Source organism: Trichosurus vulpecula, chromosome 7 (assembly GCF_011100635.1).
Source record: "Trichosurus vulpecula isolate mTriVul1 chromosome 7, mTriVul1.pri, whole genome shotgun sequence".
Lineage (NCBI taxonomy): Eukaryota > Metazoa > Chordata > Mammalia > Diprotodontia > Phalangeridae > Trichosurus > Trichosurus vulpecula.
Genome location: NC_050579.1, coordinates 209554895 through 209576502, shown reverse-complemented (window position 1 = coordinate 209576502; position 21608 = coordinate 209554895). Strand labels below are relative to the sequence as shown.

Below are 21608 nucleotides of genomic sequence, written 5' to 3'. Positions count from 1 at the left end.
TTGCATTTCAGGTAGCTAATGGCTATGTGGCCAGGACAAGACACAACTGCTTTTCCTCTATTTCTTCATATGTAAAGTGAAGAAGATGGACTCAATAACTTTTAAGGTGCCTTACAAATTTTTATGATCCTATGAGATTGAGGGTACAAGTAGAAGACAGCTTTGGCAAGGAAAAAGGTAATTTATCCTTCTGACACCGGAAGAAAACAGAAAAAATAGATGAGGACATAGAGAGTTTTAGCAGCTTCCTATTGGGCAGTTGAGGGAGTCCATGGATGGCTTCAATTTTCTTATTTGTTCTTTGAATATATCTTTTTTTTTCTCTAACCAAAAATGTCCGAATTTGGGCAGACATATTCATGATGTGCTATCATATTTGCATTTCAAATTCATGTTCTGTATATTTCCTAAATGTAATTATTATGCTACCAATTTTTTAAAAATACCTCATAACTCAAAAGAATTGGACATTGCAGAATGTAGCATTTTAAAAACCTATTTGTAAGTGTGTAGCTTTTTAAAGTTCTTGATAGCACAAATAATACAAGTATGAATTATTAATGTGGTTTGAATTTGATACACAGTGATATTTATAACCATATTTAATGAGTCAGGCAGCAGTTAAAAAGTTATTTTTGTGATCAGTCAATAAGCCAGCATTTATTCAATGTCTACTCTCTGTGATGCATTGTGCTAGGGCTACAAAGACAAAATTGAATGTCTTAGTAGTCAAGCAACTTACATTCTAACATGTGCAAAGATGGGTGTATAAAAAACAAATAAAAAATAATCTGAGGAGAGAAGACAGTAACTAATCATTGGGACTTGAAGTTATGGAGTGGGTTGAACAGGAAAGGTCTTATGTAGGAAGAGTTGCTTCTTAAATGAAATCAGGGATGTCAAGAGGTAGACATGAAGAAGGAGGGCATTTCTGACACAGGAGACATCCATTGCAAAGACACAGAGATTGAATTTGTAGCATCCTGTGTAATGACTAGAAAGAAAGTCAATTGACTGGACCATAAAATGCATAGAGGTAGGGATTTCTCATATCACTGCTTTCTGAATTTAAATCGTGTATCCGCTATATGCACAAATGTCATGGTGGGAATGGTAGGAGAAGGAGAAATTCTGTGGAGTAGCTCTAACCATGAAACAACAAAATAGGTTATTATAAGAATATAAGAAGTAAAAAATTAATGCTGTACACTAGCAGGAATTCTAGTGCTCCTGTAGTGGTCACCAGTATAGTCCTTGACGTAGCCTGGTTTATTGGGGGAAGTGCTTGTAATTTCAGCTTCCAGAGATACTGGAGATAGAGTATCTTGAGTTCAGGAGTTCTGAGATTCAGTAAGCTATGCTGATCAGGTGTCAGCACTAACTCGGATATCAATATAGTGAGTGAGCCTTTGTTAGTAGGGCTCACCATGTTGCCTAAGAAAGTGCAAATAAGTCCAGGTTGTAATAGAGTAGGTCAAAGACCCTGGGCTGATTAAGATTAAGATCAGGCCTGCAAATAGGTTATGTACTTCCAGCCCGGGGAAAACAGGGAGACATTTAAAAAAATCTTTAATGCAGGTGAAAATAAAATAATATCTAACACCAGTGAGAAAAAAATAAAAGTTAGGTTGTTCTCCGTTAAAGCCGTGGGACAGTAACATGGAGGTGGAGGAAAGATAGGCAGGTGAAACCTCATTTTGTGCCTAAGAAGACTGGAATATTTCTGCTCCCGGATATGAACCAGAAATTCAAGCCATGCTTTAGACTATTGAGCTCAGAATACATGTGGTAAACCTTGATAGTGCCTATACACTCAGGGACACTGATTCAAGGAATAGAGAATAGAGAAAAGTTAATTTCAGCTTCCAAGTCAAAAAATTAACCATGACACATTCACTGAGTGCTTGCAATGTGGAAGAGAATATAATGAAAAATAATAATGTTTTCACTTAATGTGTATTGAGTGTAAGAATTATAAGATGCAATCTTACCTCTATGAATCACAAATGAGACAGGTAGTATCTACAGACACCAGGGGATTGTATGGTGAAAGATGAAAAACACATCACAAGAATGAGGGTCAGTTGGCTTTGCTGATATTTTTTTTCTCATTTCTGACACATCTCTAACTCCCATGCTTTGGAAGGTGAGATACTGTATCAGTTGAAAGATTTCACAGAATAAAAGATTAAGAAGTAGAGATTTGAAAGAAGAAAGGAAGCAGAAAAGAGGCCTTTCTAGATATGGGGAGCAGGTAGAAATATCCATAGGAATTCACTGGTATATAAGTGGATAAACCTTTCCTGAGATAATACACTGTTAAGTCTCTGCTCACTGATGGCTATGAGAAACAGAAAAGAGAAGAGAGAGAAATTCAATGTATCAAAGTTACCTAAAGGTGACATGAAGAAAGTGTAAGTTAACAGGGAAGTTGGGTGGATGTTAGAACTTTTTTTTTGAAAGGTCAGAAAATAAAGTGGTGGAATTACTTAAACTAGATAAAAAAATGAGTTCAGCTCTGCTGTTGGGAACACAGTGTTTGGTCTCATTGAAAAGACTTTTTGGCCACATTTGTCAAGTGTAATGCATCCTTTCAGACAATTTTCAGAAGCATGGTCTTAAATGTTAATCAGCTTTCAGCCTGGTTAGTTAATCTTTTGTCCATGTTACCTAATCCTTTGATACATTCCAAATTATTTTAAATTTTATCATTTTAAAAATGATTTATATATTATCATTTCATATTGTTTTTATTTCCTCATGTCTTGCTACCATGTTTTGTTGTGTGTTTCTGTTGGGTTCAGCAATTCCTGATATGGATTTCCTGGAAATTTCTCATAATAGATCTTATAGGTTGGTCCTTTTAAAGTTATCTGGAAATTATAGCATGAATATTTTATAAGTGGTTTCTCAGTGGAACCTTTCATCCATTTCTTTTGGAGTTTATAAATTTCATTCAACTTTTTATTTTTAGCTTTCTGTTTCCCATCTTATATTCTGACTTCATAAATAATTGACATTCAGTTATGAGGTTTATAATATCTTTGTTTTAATTTTCTCTAATCTCTTACAAACTATAAGTAAATTATCTTAATCTTGCCCCTACGGAGTGAAGAAGGTGCTCAAATGTAGACATAAGGAAACAGTATCTTTGTGTGCTTGTGCCTCCTAGGATATGTTGGGACACCTGGGTGGAGCTAGGCAGTATAGAAATCTAATGTGTGCTGATCAACAATGTTGTAGACTATCAAGAAGTCATCTCTACATTTATTAAAAGAGCACATCATGAATACTTGGCTCCTTGGAAAAACATTTGATTCTTCTGCTCAGAAATACACCCAGAGAAAAGGTTTGGATGAGGCTGGCAAGCTTAGGATAGGAGCAAAAGTAGTTTTTCTCATCACTGCCAACAGAATTTAAGTTCCTTGAAGGCAGGGAATCTTTCACTGCATGTGTGTTCTCCTTTGCTTTGCAAATTGTAGACATTGAATCTTTTTTTTAATTGAATTGAAATGACTTGACTAATGTCAACTGTATTCTCTTGTGTAAAGGTGAAAAGTAAGTTCATTGATAATAAGTATGTATCAAAAGCTGTAGAAATGGATTTTAATTATTGTTCTAGAACCGACTTGTATTATGTAGGGATATTACTTATGATGACCAATCATTATCAAATGTAGTTCCTTTGGACCTATACAATAAGAGTGCAAAGAGAATTTAAAGAGAGCATAAAAACATACAATAAAATTTCTTAGTAACCCCAATTTCTTTATTCAAAGGAAGGCAGTGGCCACAGAAGACACTTATCAGGGACCCAATTTCTCTGAATCTATAGACAGAAAATCATCATGAACCACTCCCAGTGGTGCTTACTGTACCTACACTTTCAGTATTATTAGCATATTCATAAGGAAATCACACACAATAAATTCCCTCCTGAACACACCTCTGCAGGGAAAGAGCCTACCAGAAAGAAATACAGAGAAAGGGAAACATCCATGGACTCCAACCCAAAATAATGACTTGGACTTACTGCAAAAATCTTACCTGACTCTTGCCTTCTATCTTCTTACATTCAATGTAATATTGAAAGGATTAGTTTGAAAACTAGTTATATTACCTTCTCTTCTCTAATTACATTGGCTGCTTATTGCTCTAGAATGGATGGAAAGGCCAGTAAAGTCTCCAGTGCCAATGGCCACACCTACTCCTTTCCTGCCCCCATGATTCCACCTTGCTTCTTTCCCCACTGTGGAAACACTTCCCTCGTTGTACATGAAGGAATTGTTTAACCACTAAAAAGTGTTCTGAGTTCTTTAGAACAAAAGATCTAAACAAATACACTGCACAACTCTGAACCAACAAGTTAGACTGTGTTGTCATAAAACATTTGTTCAGAATGCTATCAGGTATAAATATATATTTATATATATAATATAATATAATATAATATAATATAATATAATATAATATAATATAATATAATATAATATAATATAATATAATATAATATAATATAATATAATATAATATAATATAATATATATAATTATATATAATCATATATAATTATATATGATTATATATAATTATATATATATATCACTGTTAAAAGCAGGTAAAATCTCAGTGGGGAGAGTAGGGGATCTGCATGGAACATCCCCCTAGCTATTCTGTGTCAATCCAGATTTTCATTCAGAATTCAGCTGAAATTTCACTTCCTCTGAAGCTATCTTTGACTACCTCCACCCATAATCTCTCTCTCTCTCTCTCTCTCTCTCTCTCTCTCTCTCTCTCTCTCTCTCTCTCACACACACACACACACACACATACACACACACACACACACTTAGCATATTGTCAAAAACCATGTTACTGGAATTTAATGACAAATAATCTTATTACTTGAAAGTCCAGTGTTAAGTTAAAATCAAATGTTCAATGGACATGAAGTCTTCCTGATCTTCAGCTGTAGTAACCAGAGTGGGTTCTCCTTCCTTCCGCTACCACTTCATTTGCACCTTTTTTCCTGTATTTCTAAAATCTCTTTTTTTTCCTGTTCTTGTCTTTCTTGTCCTATCACATTTGCCCCAAGGATCTCTCCTTCTTTCTTGATAACATTTATTCCCTCAGTTTCCATGATGCTGGACTTTCATAGGTCTATTCTTATCTCTCCTTTCATTCCTCTATTTTGTTAGTTCCTCGTACCTATCCTCCCTCCCTTAAACATGAATGTATGCCAATACTCTGCCCCAGACCTCTCTCTTTCTTTTTCTACATTATCTCCCTTGGTGATCTTATTTACTCCTAAGACTACAATTATCCTTTCTGTACAGAAAATTTCCAAAATCAATAACCCCAGTCCTGTTATCTTTTGAGAGTTCCAGTCCTATATTCCCAACTGATTGGTAGATATTTCTAGTTAAAAGTCCCTTTGGCACCTCAAAATCAGTATCTCTAAACTATCAGTCAATCAACCAATCAATTTATTAACTTCTTACTATGAGCCAGATATTTTGCAAAATGCTGGGGATATAAAAGAGGCAAAAAACAGTCTCTACCCTCCAGGAGCTTATAATCTAAAAATGAAGACAACATGCAATCAAATGTATACAAAGTATACATATAAGATAAATAGGATATAATTAACAGAGGGAAAATACTAAGACTGAGGAACTTGGGAAGGCTTTCAGTAAAACATAGGATTTTAGTTGGGATTTAAAGGCAGAGAAGTCAGATGTGGGGGACAGCCAGAGAAAATTCCCAGAGCCAAGAGATAGAGAATGTTGTTGCATAAAGTAGCTAGAAGAATCACTGGATTGAAGAGTACATGTACCAGAATCACCTCCCACACCCTGTCTCCCACCAAAGCCAATATCTCCTTCTAATATCTTTATTTCTTTTGATGACTCCACCATTTTCCTAATCACCAGGCTTGTTTTCCTAGAGCAATCTTCGATTCTTCCCTCTCCTCACATATTCAGTCACTTTCCAGGTTATGTTGATTGTACCCCTACAAAATCTCGTCTTTCCTCTTTTCTACTCTGGCAACAGCTTCCCTAATTCAGATCCTCATCTTTTATTAACTAAACTATTTCAATGATCATCAAACTGTTATCCCTTGGTCCAGTCTATTCCATGTCCAATTCATCCTTCACATAATGGCTTGAATGATTCTTACTGTACTACTCTGTTACTGTCATTCCTTGGCTCAAAAACTTTCAGTGAGATTTACCAAATAAAACATAACTCCTGACCTGGCATTAAAGGCCTGCCATGATCTTACTTCAGACTACTTATTCAGCCTCATCTCACCTTATTCTTGTTTACCTACTTAATGGTACATCAAAATTGTATTCATCCTATTTCGCCATTCTCATACTGCCCTTCTTACACATTTGTACCTTTGGCCACACTGCCTTCATGCCTAGAACGGATTCCTGCTTGGACCCTACCCCTACCTTTATATATTACAATTCCTCCCTTCCTTCAAGGTTCAACTCATGTTCCACCTACTCTAACCCTCTGTCTTACAGGGAAAATGACCACTTGCTCATCAGATTTCTTGTAGCACTTTATCTAAACCTCTCCTCTGCACTTAAATTTTTAATCAACTACCATTTCTTAAGTGTTAACTATTTGGTAGGCCCTGTCCTTGGCATTAAGATTACAAATACTAAAGTGAGATTGTTTTTGCCCTTACGTGAATTACATTCTATTTTTTAATCTATACTTTTGCTAGGTGTGTCTCTTTATTAGGTTGCCTTTATCAGACTGTTGAGAAGATAAGCTAGGTGGCACAGTGGTTAAAGTACTGGGCTGGGAGTCAGGAAGACTTGAGTTCAAATTCAGCCTTTGAAAATTTCCTAGCTGTGTGACCTTGGGCAAGTCACTTAACCTCAGTTTGCCTATGGATTGGTGATCTGCTAGAGAAGTAAATTGCAAACCACTCCAGTATCTTTGCCAAGAAATCCCATGAACAGGGGTCCACAGCGTCACAAAGAATCAGACATGACTGAATGACTGAACAATAACAAAACCTTGACAACAGAGTTTGTCTTATCCCTCTTATCCCTACTTCCTAGCATAATATCTTCCACCTAGTATGAGCTTAACAATTTTTTCAGACAACATGAAATAAATCATCTATTTATTTATTTCCCTTGCCAAAAGCCCTCTTTGATTTCATCTTTGTATACTCAGAAGAATCCAGGACAAGGCCTTTTGTGAAGTAGGCACTTAATAAATGTATACAGCATTGAATTTGTACATATCCTCTCTCTCTAATAAACATCTAAACTCTGTAGAAAGGGACCATGCTCTGCTAGCATGGGGGTAGTGAGTAAAGTACTTATCTAGGATTAGTGCAGCCTGGGTTCTAATCTTGATCTTACTACTAGATGCTTCTGTGGTTTCTGGCAAACCATTTAACTTCTCAGGGCCAGAGTTTTTTGATCAGTTAAAAATAAGGGGAGTAGACCACATGACCTCAAAGGTTCCCTCCAGCTCCATAATTCTATGATGACCTTTCTGCTTTTGGATGCTTTACAGGACCTAGCATTGTTGAGGGGGAAAGACCCAGGGCTTTAGGGATCCCAAAACTAAAGTTCCCAGGACTGGAGTTCCCGGTTGAGGGGGAGTGCCCCTTGAGGACCCGAGTACTGGTGAGGGTCAGGGGCCATCTGGAATGAATTCACAATCTCAAGCATTCTTTAAGTCAAGTTGGCAAGAGTTCTTAGGGAACCTTAGAGGGGTACAGGGAGCGCTTTTATAAGAGATTTGAGGGTGAAACATGTCAATTAGGTGTTTTGGGGTGGGATTAGGGAGTGATTAAGGGGTGGTCAGTCGTTAAAGGAACATGGACTTTTTGTATCTACTGTGCAGGCGTATTACCCAGAGTTCGCTGGGAAATAGTCCAATGAGGGGAGACCTAGAGGTGTGGTTTTGACTGTGAAACATCACTAAGTTAACTAGCGGTCATGGCTGACTGGGAATTTCTAGGTGGCTTTCATCAAATGTCTTGTTAGACAAAATAAACGTAAGAGACTATATCTAGGATACATATCAGTAAGGTCAGTAAACAGTGAATATTGTCATGAACCAGTGCACAGCCAATTATCAGTACACAGGGAGTAGATAAGCACGGCTGCCTATAGTATCAGGAGTAGAGATGAGTATTTTGCTAGAGCATGCTACCCTGCTTTGCTAGAGAAAAACTGCTAGGGCCAATGTTTTGAAGCTAGGGAGAGATGTGATTTTAGAACTGGATGTGCTTTTGGAATTAGGGTTCAGGCACAGGCATCCAAGCAGAGGCGGTTAAAATTAGGATCAAAGCACAAGCACCCCATCAGCACAACAGCAGGTTATCAATACGTATTTAATAGTATCAAAGATTTAGGGCAGCTGGGTGTCTCAATGGGTAGAGTGCCAGGCCTAGAATCAGGAAGACTCCTCTTCCTGAATTCAAATCTAGCCTCAGAAAGTTACTGGCTGGTGACACTGGGCAAGTCACTTAACTATATTTGCCTCAGTTTCCTCATCTGTAAAATGAACTGGAGATGGAAATGGTAAATCACTCCATTATCTTTGTCAAGAAAACCCCAAATGGGGTCACAAAGAGTAGGACACAACTGAAATGACTGAACAACAACAAATAGCTTTAGAGTTGGAAGGGATTTTAGAGGGTGTTAACTGTTTAGGATCATACATATGGTAAATATCTGAGATAGGATATGAAAATTTATTTCTGAACTCAGCTACAATCCATTTTGTTTTAATTGAATAGAAATTCAGTACTCATTTACTTTTGGGTTATAAAGGAACAAGAAAGATGTCCTTTGCTGTCTCTGATGGGAAGAAAGTTCTAATTGTGGTGGAAGAAGGAGGGTTAATCTTATTTAGGATACTATGAAATTCTTAATGTGCCGTTTCTGAGCCAAACTGTTCTACTCACCTAAAGTAATTTAAACATGGCCACATACACACACACACACACACACACACACACACACCCCAAAACAGGTTGAATCTATTTTAAGGCTTACTGTTATTGTTCCCTCATCTAAATTATAATATGTCAGATTTTAGAATACTTAATTATAATTTAATTATAGGGAAAGTTGTTTGCCTTCTTGGATACAATTATGCAACAATATTTTTGGACTAAAGAAAGATTAATTGTGTATCTTTCAAGATATAAAACATAATATGTGACAGTTTACCAGAATTTTCCACTTTGCAGAACTTATTTTCTAATGATTTTAATTTTTAAAAATTATTTTTGTTCTATAATCAAGATTTTTAAAATATTTATTTATGTGTAGGTAGCTCCTTCTAAGGAAACTCCTTCTGTGTTTACAGACCAGTAATCTAGAGTCTTATAGGGTTGCCTTCGACATTAAAAGGCTAAATTACTCTCTCATGGTCAGATAGAGAGTGTATATTATTACAGGCAAGAACCAAACTTACGCATTCCTAACGCTGAAGCCAGTCCTCTATCCCACCACTTCTCCTAATAATCATAAGTCAAAAACCCTAAGTTTGTAAACAATTAACCTATTATTATGATTGAAATAATGTAAGAGTATTTAGTCAAGCAAAAATGCAAAATTATTTCCAGAAAATAAAATAAAGAATAAATTATTAAAATGAGGAGGAATTTTTCAAGCACCATCATATCCAATTTTGATTGCATTCCCTATAATACCTTCTTCTCAAAATTTTATTTACTCAAGTTCTATTTGTTTTTCTCTTCTCTTTTTTTTAGGGTACTTTGAATCCCTATTGTGTGCTGTGGGATGACTCAAAAACGTAAGTAACAGATGTTTTCTTACCTTATTTTGGACTAACTATATTCAAAAGCACACTAAATTATTTGAGCAGCCTGCTAGTCAACAGGAATGTTTTCAAGTCAGTGGGATGTGTGTTGCACCAGAAGAGAAAATATTCCCTTTGTTAAATCTGTAGGCAGCGTGATAAATATGTTTGTATTGGATACTACCAGGATATATCTATCCTAGGATAGAACTGCCTTACCACATGTGCAAATCATGTTCCTGTGCAGATTTCAAGGGAATATTTTTTTTTTTAATCTTTGATAGTTTAGAAATGGAGGGGTTGGCCTATTGTCTCAGTTGACTGAATTAGTAACTTAGGCATTTTTTTTAGATTAAAATGCCAATGTGATTACTTAGCCAATATGTGGACTTCATTATTCAAACCCATGCTATACTTATTTGACTCCAGTGTTTTTATTTAGTTTAAACAATTGGGTAACATTTTTCATAGTTTTGTGGGTTTTTTTTGAACTTTGGATAGATGAAATATTTACTGGACTGAATAACAGCAATCCTTCAATTATGTTTTTATTTAAATCTATAACTAGAATACGTGTGGTCAATTATCCATTACTTTATTGGTAATATGAGATCTGAATAGATGCTCCTTGAGTTGAACTATTTGTTTGTTATTTATTTCCTTATTTATTTAAGGAACCTCTTACTCTAAAAACAATATTATGTCAGTTTGCTTTCCTGATGTCTGCTAAGTTCGGTAGTTGTTTTTGTAATACGGATGGGTGTCACTGCATAGGGTAGAGATGGCCTGTCCCTACTTTATCCTTTCTATTTCCTTTCCCCTGTTATATGGGAGATAACTGAATCTTTCTCTGGCTTTTCCTATCTGTTCCCTAGGGAGTAGGTGAGGTTATGGTCTTTTCTTTTGGCATGACTTCTCTCTATATCCTTTCTCTCTGGAAATTTAATCAGCCACACTGTTAAAAACAATTAACTTACTTTTTTAGCTGAGGGGCAGTATAATGGCCATCAGGTTCACTTACCCCCTTTATTCTGTTTTATGGAGCTTACTTCAGAAGAAAAGTTATTAATGCAATCACAGTAGTTTAAAAGCTTTCATTTGGTAAAATTCCTTACACTCAGACTGAGGTCTAGCTCTCTGCTCTAATTTAAATTTTCGTTTACCTCTAGGCTCTATGTTTGAGGAAAAATCTTAATACGGGAATTGTTTAGATTTTTTTAAAAAGTAAGTAGAGTATATTGTAATGTCTGTTACAGGACAGATCTGGGGATAGGAAGTTGGAAAAAGAAACTACCCTCACCCCCTTTATTAAACTTCTTCAACCCTTAAAGAGGTAGATACAAGTGGCCTCATCATGAGTCTTATGCTTTGAGATGCCTGTAAGAGCCTGATGGCCCTCCATGAATTTTCCTTTTTCTACCACTATTCAGCCTTCCTTTCAGTTTCTTCTTTTAATTTTTCTTTCTGGTTTAGCTTCTTAAATCTTGGATGCCATTTGGAACTGCTAACTCCTCTCTGGTGTTGCTGTTCAGCTCTTGCAGTCCCCAGTCCTTCTACCTGAGTTCCAATCTCTGGAAGACTGAATATCCCTTTAAGAACTCCTAGGCATGACTCAAGTCCACCTTCTAGATTAAAGATAACAAGAGTACCAAATCAATCTCAAGGCTGAAAGTAATGCTTGTCTTTTTGAACTACCAATCCTAGGCTTCCACTTCATTCTCAAATACTTATTATATATATATATATATAGCTTTAAATATAGTGCTTATGTGACATGCTCTGTTGTTCCAGATCTGAAGTTATCTATGGTATGATTAGAGATTCTCTCTCTCTTTCTCCACTACTTTTCCCCCAGGGTATATTTTCTCTACTGGTAGCCTGGAATAGTTCCTTAGAATGTTATGTATTAGATAAACATCTAGGACCTAACTTTCATGCCAAGGCCACCAATCTCTAGTAGTCAACTAAATCACAACCAGGCCAGTTTCCCAGAGACTTTTGCCTTTCTTTCTTCATATCTCTCTTTCTTTATGCCTCTCTTCCATCTGGACCTATGATTTCATCAGTATAGAGAGATCCCTGGTGAGGGAGCTCCCGTTACCAATGCATATCAGAAACTAATGTGCAATATTTAGCTGTAGAGAGTTGTCTAGAGCACTGAAAGGCTAAGTGAATTACCCACAATCGCTCAGCCAGTACGTGGCAGAAGTGAAATTTGAATCCACATCTTCCTGACTCCAAGGACAGCTCTCTGTTCATTATGCCCTGCTGCCTCTCACCTTTTACTATGTTCTAAACTTCTTGGTCCACTCTAGCCCCACTCTTTTACTTTCCTGACCCCTGAGGCAGTTTAGCTCCCCAGATTCAGAGATCCACCAAATCAAACTACTTGTACCATATCAGAGTGTCTCATTTCAGTGCCCACTTCCCTCTTTCCCTTCTCCTCTTCTCCCTATGCTATCTACATATGCAAGACATTAAGAGTAGATTTCTGTAGGAGGTTATGAACAAGGTTAAATAAAATACAAAATTAAAAAATAATATACTATGGCAAAGTAATTGGAGTACATTTAAAAGTAAATTACTCAGTTCTATGCTGTGGTCCCTAATCTCTAAATGTTTGTCTCTCACTATGTAGTTCCTGGGACTAGCATGGTCATGATTTTCCTTAGGCTATGCCTGTCCAGCTCCTTTAATGTGCCCTAGAAGAGAATGATTCCAGAAAGAGATCTCGTTCTTCAGGAATCCCCAACTGTAAGAGCTGTCCCAATAAAAGGAAATATGAAACTCCAAACAATGGACTAAATCACCAGAGTTCCTTTTAGGGCAAAGTACCTCTAAAGAACAGTACCACAAGCTCAGTTAATAAATCCAGAGCTCAAAGGCCCTCAAATATGCCCATGTTTCTACCCCAAAGAAGTCAAAGAAAGGGGAAAAGGATTTGTTTCTGCAAAAACTTTTTAATAATAGCTCTTTTGTAGTGGCAAAGAATTGGAAACTGAAGGTGTGCTTATAATTTGGGGAATGGCTAAACAAGTTATGGCATATGTATATGATGGAATGTTATTGTGCTATAAGAAATGATGGAGATAGTTTCAGAGAAATATGGGAAACTTTGTGTGAACTGATACAGAGTAAATTGTACAGAACCAGAAGGATAATTTATATAGTAACAGCAATATTGGAAAGACAAAAACCTTCAAAAGACTGAGGATCTATGATCAATACATTGTTATTATTCAGTCATTTTCGGTTGTGTCTAACTCTTTATGAGCCCATTTGGGATTTTCTTGGAGAAGATACTGGAGTGACTTGTCATTTCCTTCTCTAGCTCATTTTTACAATTGAAGAAACTGAGGCAAACAAGGATAAGTGACTTGCCCAGGATCACACAGCTAGCAAGTGTCTGAGGCCAGATCTGAACACAGGAAGATGAGTCTTCCTGACTCCATGCCCAGCACTCTATCCACAGTGTTACCTAGCTGCTCAGATCAACACATTGACCAACCACAATTACAGAATACTCATGATGAACCCAACCACCCACCTCCTGACACATACAGACTGATATATTTTGTGGGAGGATATGGCCAATGTGAGAATTTGTTTTAAGTGACTCTAAATGATTATAACACAGGTTTTGTTTTCCTTGCTTTCTTAATTAAGAGTGAGGGGACAGGAAAAAAAGAGTGAGAGGATAGGAGGGAGAGAAGATGGATCTTTGAAAATAAATTTAATTTAATTTAAAAAATATACTCACCTTTTTGAGGAGAGCTAGTGTAGATAAAAACAGTAATAAAGTTCCATATCTGGTTTTTATAGACAGCTAGTTCCTACCTGCACAATAGCCCAATACTAAGGAACAACAGGTGAGTTTTGGAGATGTTAGCTTTCTTGTGGTACCCAAGAGTTAATGAACTTGAGTTGTATTAGAACCATGGCCAATAGAATGCTTTTATTCAAATGTTTTTTAATGCTCACATTACTATACTACGTGCTGAGGGAGATATATAATTTAGATTTTTCAGTTTAGCTGCTAACATACGCAAAATATATATTTTGGAGGCTTTATCTTTGTCTCTTTGGCATCCAGTACCTGGCAGATATTAGGTACTTCATATTCATTTATTTGAATTAAATAGGAAGATATGAAAAATATAATATATGTATATATGATATGACTTGATATACATATATATCTGAGATACAGGAAAAAGCAATGCCTCTTCCCAGGTACTATGGGAAGTTTTTAGAATGATAAATGCTTTGGACATGTCAATAAAGTATGCAACTCCTATTAGTTCTTACAGTTCTTATTACCTGCAAAATTGAGATTGCAGGCCTTTTCCTATAGTGGTAGAGGTGAGGGACAATATATAAGGCCAATGGATGTGTTTCTTTTTTCTACAGCTGCTGCCTTTGAGGTGAAATTCTTCTTCAATAGTGCCTACTCTGCCTAAGCGAGCAAAAGTGGGCCACCCTGACAACACCTTTTAAACAGACAAAAACAGTGCCTTGTTGAAGCACTCTGTGAGTTATCAGAAGCCCATGGGATTTCAAAGGAGAACCCATTCTGGTTAAACTTTAGAGGACTTTTCACTATAATCATCCATACAGTCTTTCCCAATAGCCCCGTAGGACTTTGGTAATAAGCACCAATTACCTCTATTGGGTGTTACAATATCTGAAAATTGGATCATGGAATTATAGCTCTTAGAGCCATAGGGACTTCAGTGATCATCAGTGTTCATACATAGGTCTAGACATAGATCTGGATTGTACCTTAGGGGCTGTCTGGTGCAACCTATTCATCTTATATGTGAAGTAACCAATGTCTAGGGAAGCTAAGTGACTGCCTAAGGTCATACAGATAGTTTTCTGTTATGAACTCATCATCATATTATTTTTATACAATTGATTTATTTTCAGTTTTCAACATTCATTTCCGCAAGATTTTGAATTCCAAATTTTCTCCCCAACTCTCCCCTCCCCTCACACCAGGACAGTGTGCACCCCAACCACCCCTTTCCCCAATCTGCCCTCCCTTCTATCACCTTCCCTTCTTCTATCACCCTCCCCTCCATTTTCCTATAGGGCAAGATAGATTTCTATACCCCATTGCCTGTACATCTTATTTCCCAGTTGCATGCAAAAATAATATTTTAAACATTCTTTTCTTAAAGCTTTGAATTCCACATTTTCTTCCTTCCTCCCTCCCCACCCACCCTCACTGAGAAAGTAAGCAATTTGATACAGATCATACATGTATAGCCATGCAAAACACTTCCATAACAGTCATGTTGTGAAAGACTAACCACATTTCCCTCTATCCTGTCCTTCCCTCCATTTATTCCATTCTCTCCCTTGACCTGTCCCCCCACAAAACTGTTTGCTTCTGATAACCCACTCCCCAATAATCATCATCATCATATTATTATTGTTATTATTGCTAATTATAACCATAGCATTTATTTAGTGCTTTAAGGTTTATGAAGCACTTTACATCTGCCATATTAATTAATCCTGACAACAACCCTGTAAGGTATGCTATTAATATGCCCATTTTTTTTTAAAATGAGGAGACTTAGTCTGAGAGAGGTTGTTACTTGCCATGGGATAACAAAGTTATTTAAGTCTGAAGCAGAATATGAACTTAGGTCTTTCTCACTCCATGTCCAGTGCTTGATCCACTATAATATTCAGCTTATAAATCAGTAAAAATCTTCATCTCATACACTGTTATAAACCAAGATAAAGAGAGACATTGTGTTGGGACAAGGATAATTCTATCTCTATGGCTTCTGAATATGAGCCATTTCCCACAGGTATTTATAGTATAAAGAAAACACATGCTCATTTTAGGATCACAACTAATCAGTTATTAGTCTTCGGTTCAATTGTTATGTTTCAAGGGAGGGAAGAGAGACTTTTTAATCTCCTTGTCATTGTCTTTGGGAGTCTGAGGCAGAATGGATGATGTTTGTCTTTTAGTTGGCCTTACGTAAGAACCTGAGGTAAAGGAAGACAAAGTGTATGTGATTTTTCATTTACATTTGAAAATGAAGCATTGAAATAACTTGCCTTATGTGAAGAAAGAGAAAATTGTCCCGCACTCCCATCACCATAGTACTATGCACCAGAACTGGTATTTGAACCCCGGGCTTGTCACTCCAGAGCCTGTATTCTTTCTCCTGTGCCACACAAAAGAGGAAGCTAAGGTTCAATGCCTCATTTTATATAGATACTTTAGTAGAGAAGCTAAGATTTGTGATGGTTCCTTTGACTCTTGAATGTATGCTGGCACATAGAAGAACTGGCACTTATAATGTCAACTTCTTCCCTGAGTCTTTTTCTCCCACCAGCAACTTCTCCCTGAAGAGAAACTTGAACCAAACGTCTCTTCTCAAGAAGTTGAATGCCTGAAGACCAAAGCCTCTTTCCTTCAACTTCTAACCTACTCTACCTCTCATGCTCTCAAAGTATTAAGTAATCAATCTCCACCAATGAGGAGAGTCTTATTATTGGTCATGTTGTCTCCTCTAAGGAGTTAATATACAACGGAAGTGCCAGACTTCTAAATATTTACCTAACATCGTTGCAGAGCCAAGAAATATATGGATCACATAAACTTCTCACCCTTTCACAGATATGTTAATAGTAAAATAGCTCTCAGAGTTGATTTAGTCCAGTCTCCTCAGGTTACAGATGAGGAAACTGAGGTCTGCATAAATCATAGATTTGATTTCATAAATCATAGGCAAAAAGGGACTTTAGAATTTCTCAAGGTTAACACTCTCATTTTACAAATGAAGATATTATATGCCAGGATAATGAAATGACTTACCTGTGGCCACCCAGCTAATGTCAGTGACTAGAGGCTAGAGCCTGACTTTCTGCCCTCCCACTCCACTAATGTTTCTGTTGCACCACATAACATCTCAAAATTTGTTCCAGGGAAGGAATACAATTGTCTGATTTTTAACTACAGAGTTGACATTGAGAGTACCTGGTATTTTGTACAGTATTTTAAATCCAGTCAGTCAGTCAACAGGTATTTATTAAGCACTTATTATGTGCCAGATACTGTGCTAAGTATTGAGAATAAAAACATAAGCAGAAAATGAACAGCCCCTGCTCTCAAAGAGCTTACATTCTAATAGGCAAAGAAAAAGCATAAAAGGGAGTAAAAAAGAGAGGAAAAGAAAGGAAGTATAAGTGATGTAGGCATGATAGAAGAGTTCAGATTTCAGCCTGGTGGGAAATGAAGGACTTGATATTCCTTAAGCACAACTCCCCACCTCCTATTTCTATACTTTTCACTTGGAGCCCTTCCTACCTCTGCTTAGTGGGATTCCTGTTTCCTTTAAGACTCAGCTAAAGCACTACACCCCAGTTGCTCATGTACTTACTCCCAAAACTACTTTGTATTCTTATTGTATATTTTCAATTTGCACTTATGCATGAACAGGTTGTCTCACTCATTTGAATGTAAGTTTCTTGAGGGCAGGAACTATTACATTTTTGTCTTTATATTTCTAGCACTTAGCCCAGTATCTGGCTTGTTGATTAATTGACTTCTATAAACAGACTGCAGCTTCTTAACACCAGTGACTTCAGGAAAAAGTAGTGGAAAAGATGTTAAAGATGTATATGATTGGGAAAGAATGTGGGTAGGTCACATAATGAGAGTTCAAAGCAACAGGTCAAGTATCAAGAGTAGTAATAAAAGACTTGGACCATGTATTTGTTGCTTCTAACTCTCATTATCTGACCTATCCGGAAAAGGAAAGGCCACTTCTCTATCCCTTGTTCTTAAAAGATTAAAATAATTAGGTCCTAGACATGTATTTTTAAATGTCTTTGATGTATGAATCAAAATTTTTTTGTATTTTACAAATTAAGGTAATCATAAGACAAAATATACAAGTATTATTCGCCAAGTACATTGTGATATTTTGTTTGGATAGATTTTTTTTTCAGTTCTGTAGCAAAAATCAGAAAATACAGCCTTCTAAATTGAATTTTCTATGTGATTAAATCTTCAAGATAAAAATCTCAAGATTTTATCAAAATTAAAGATTAAATTGCTGGGAAAGTCAGATTAAATATTAGGATATCAAAATAATTTTCTTATAGTTTCTATAATCTGACTTTACTAGATTTTCTCTCATTTCTAGATTTGATTTAAAAGATTTAAAAGATTGAAATGATTTTTTTTATATTTTCATTTTTATTCTCTCTTCAAATACAGTATTAAACATGGCCTTTGTACTCTTTTAAAATTTTTTTTTATTTAAAGTTTTGAATTTCAAATTTTATCCTCCCTCTCTATGCTCCCCCTCCCTGAGACAAAAAGCAATCAGATATAAGTTATACATGTGCAATTAAGTAAAACATTTCCATACTAGTTATTTTGTATAAGAAGACTCAAAAGAAAAAAAATGCAAGAAAGAAAGTGGAAAGTAGCATGCTTCAGTCTGTATTCCAACAATATCAGTTCTTTCTCTGGAGGCAGATAGTAGGCTTCATCATTAGTCTTTTGGGATGATCTTAGATTATTGCATTGCTGGGAATAACCAAGTCATTCACAGTTCATCATACAATATTGATGTTACTGTATATATCCTTCTCCTGGTTCTTTTCATTTTGTATGCATAAATTCATTGTCTTTCCAGGTTTTTTTGAAATCATCCTGCTTGTCATTTCTATAGTACAATAATATTTCATTACAATCATAGACCACAATTTTTTTTTAGCCATTCTCCAATTGATGGACCTCCCTCGATTTCCAATTCTCAGCCACCACAAAAAGAGCTGATAGAAATATTTTTGTACAAATAGGTTCATTTCCCTTTTTTTAAGATATCTTTGGGATACAGAACTAGCAGTGTTATCAGTGGATCAAAGGGAATGTACAGTTTTATAGCCCTTTGGGCATAGTTCCAAATTGTTCTCTAGAATGGTTGGATCAGTTCACAACTTCACAAACAGTGCATTAGTGTCTCTGTTTTCCCACATTCCCTCCAAACATCCAACATTTTCCCTTGTTGTCAGATTAGCCAATCGGATATGTGTGAGGTGATACCTAAGAGTTTTTTTAATTTGCATTTCTCTAATCAATAATGATTTAGAGCATTTTTATATGACTATAGATAGCTTTAATTTCTTTGTTTGAAAACTGCCTATTCATATCCTTTGACCATTTATCAACTGGGGAATGACTTGTATTTTTATAAATTTGACTCAGTTCTCTATATATTTGAGAAATGAGGCCTTTATCTGAGATACTTTTTGCAAAATTTTTTCCCAGTTTTCTGCTTTCCTTATAATTTTGCTTGCATTGGTCTTGCTTGTGCAAAAATTAATTTCATATAATCAAAATTAACTGTCTTGTATTTTATAATGTCCTCTATACATTCTTGTGTTCTAAATTCTTTCCTTTACCATAAATCTGACAGATAAACTATTCCATTCTATCTTAATATGCTTAGGGAATCCCCCTTTATGTGTGAACCGTGTACCCAGACTTTCTTTTGGTATATGGTATGAGATGTTGGTCTGTACCTAATTTCTGCCATACTGTTTCAGTTTTCCCAGAAGTTTTTGTGAAAAATGAGTTTTTGATCTAAAAGCTTGGATCTTTGCGTTTATCATATTACTAGATTACTATGGTCATTTACCATAATGTAATTTGTAACTAATCTATTCCACTGATCCACCACTTTGTTTCTTAGCCAGTACCAGATTAGGTTGATATTTACACTTTATAATACAGTTTGAGATTTCGTATGGCTAGCCCACCTTCTTTTGTATTTTTTTCATTGATTCCCTTGATATCCTCGAGTTTTTGTTTTTCCAGGTGAATTTTGTTATTATTTTTCCTAGCTCTATAAGATAATTTTTTGATAGTTTGATTTGCGTTGCACTGAATAAATCGATTAATTTTGGTAGAATTGTCATTTTTATTGTATTGGCTTGGCCTACCAAAGAGCAATTAATATTTGTTCAATTGTTTAGATCTGACTTTATTTGTATGAAAAGTGTTTTATAGTTGTGTTCATATAGTTCCTGGGTTTGTCTTGACAGGTAGACTTCCACGTATTTTCTTTTGTCTACAGTTACTTTAAATCAAATTTCTCTTTCTTTCTCTTGCTGCTGCACTTTGTTGGTAGTATATGGAAATGTTGATGATTTATGTGGGTTTATTTTGTCCTGCAACTTTGAGAAAGTTTTCAAAAATTTCAAGTAGTTTATTTGGATGATTCTCTAGGATTTTCTAAGTATAACATCATGTCATCTGCAAAGAATAATAGTTTTGTTTCCTCCTTGCCTATTCTAATTCCTTTAGTTTCTTTTTCCTCTCTTGTTGGTATAGCTAACATTTCTAGTAAAATATTTAAATAATAGAGGTGACAATAGGCATCCTTGCTTCACCCCTTATTGTACTGGCAAGGCATCTAGTATATCCCCATTAAAGATAAGACTTGATAGTGGTTTTAGGTAATTATTACTTATCATTTTAACGTATTCCATTTATTCCTAGGCTCTCTAGTGTTTTTAATATGAATGTGCACTGTATTTTGTCAAAGGCTTTTTCTACATCTATTGAGACAATCATATTACTTATATTGGTTTCATTATTGATATGTTTAATTATGCTGATAGTTTTCCTAATATTGAACCAGCTCTGCATTCCTGGTATAAATCCCACCTAGTCGTAGGGTATGATCCTGATCCTTGTGATATATTGCTGTATTCTCTTTGCTAGTGTTTTATTTAAAATTTTTGCATCAACATTGATTAAGGTAATAATTCTATAACTTTCTCTGTTTTGGCTCTTCCTGATTTAGGTGTCAGCACCATAATAGTTCAATAAAAGGAATTTGGTAGAAGTCCTTGGCCTATTTTTATTTCAAATAGTTTATATGGTATTGGGACTAATTGTTCCTTAAATATTTGGGAGAATTCACTTGTGAAGCCATCTGGTCTTGGGGACTTTTTTTTTCTTGGTTCATTGATGTAAATTTATTTTTCTAAGACTGTATTATTTGTTTCTTCTTCTGTTAATCTGGATAATTTACATTTTCAGATATCCATCCATTTCATTTAGATTGTCAAATTTACTGGCATACAATTGGGCAAAATAGCTCCTAACAACTTCATTGGTAGTAAGTTCACTCTTTTCATTTTTGATACTGGTAATTTGGTTTCCTTCTTTCCCTTTTTAAATCAAAGTAATCTATTTTATTGATTTTTCCCTAAAACCAGCTTCTAGTTTTATTTATTAGTTCAATGGTTTTGTTACTTTCAATCTTATTCATTTCTCCTTTAATTTTCAGGATTTCCAATTTGATGTTTAATCGAGGATTTTTAATTTGTTTTTATTTTCTAAATTTTTTTAGTTGCATGCCCAATTCATTGATCTGCTTTTTCTCTATTTTATTGATGTAAGCAATTAGATATATAATATTTCCCCAAAGTACCACTTTGGCTGCATTCCATAAATTTTAGTATGTTGTCTCATTGTTGTCACTTTCTTTAGTGAAATTATTGATTATTTCTATAATTTGTTCTTTGAACCACTTATTTGTTAGGATTAGATTATTTAATTTCTAATTAATTTTAAGGCTGTCTTTCTATTGTCCACTATTGGAAGTAGTTTTTATTGCATTATGATGTGAGAAGGATTCACTTACTATTTTTGCTTTGCTGCATTTGGTTCTGAGGTTTTCATGTTCTAATACATGGTCAATTTTTATTTAGGTACCATGTACCACTGAGAAAAATATAGA

The 21608-nt window shown here is 35.5% G+C and overlaps 1 pseudogene; it reads left to right on the top strand.

The window, feature by feature from the left end:
- Positions 1-21608, top strand: part of LOC118857793 — a 309362-nt pseudogene that overhangs the window by 129529 nt on the left and 158225 nt on the right.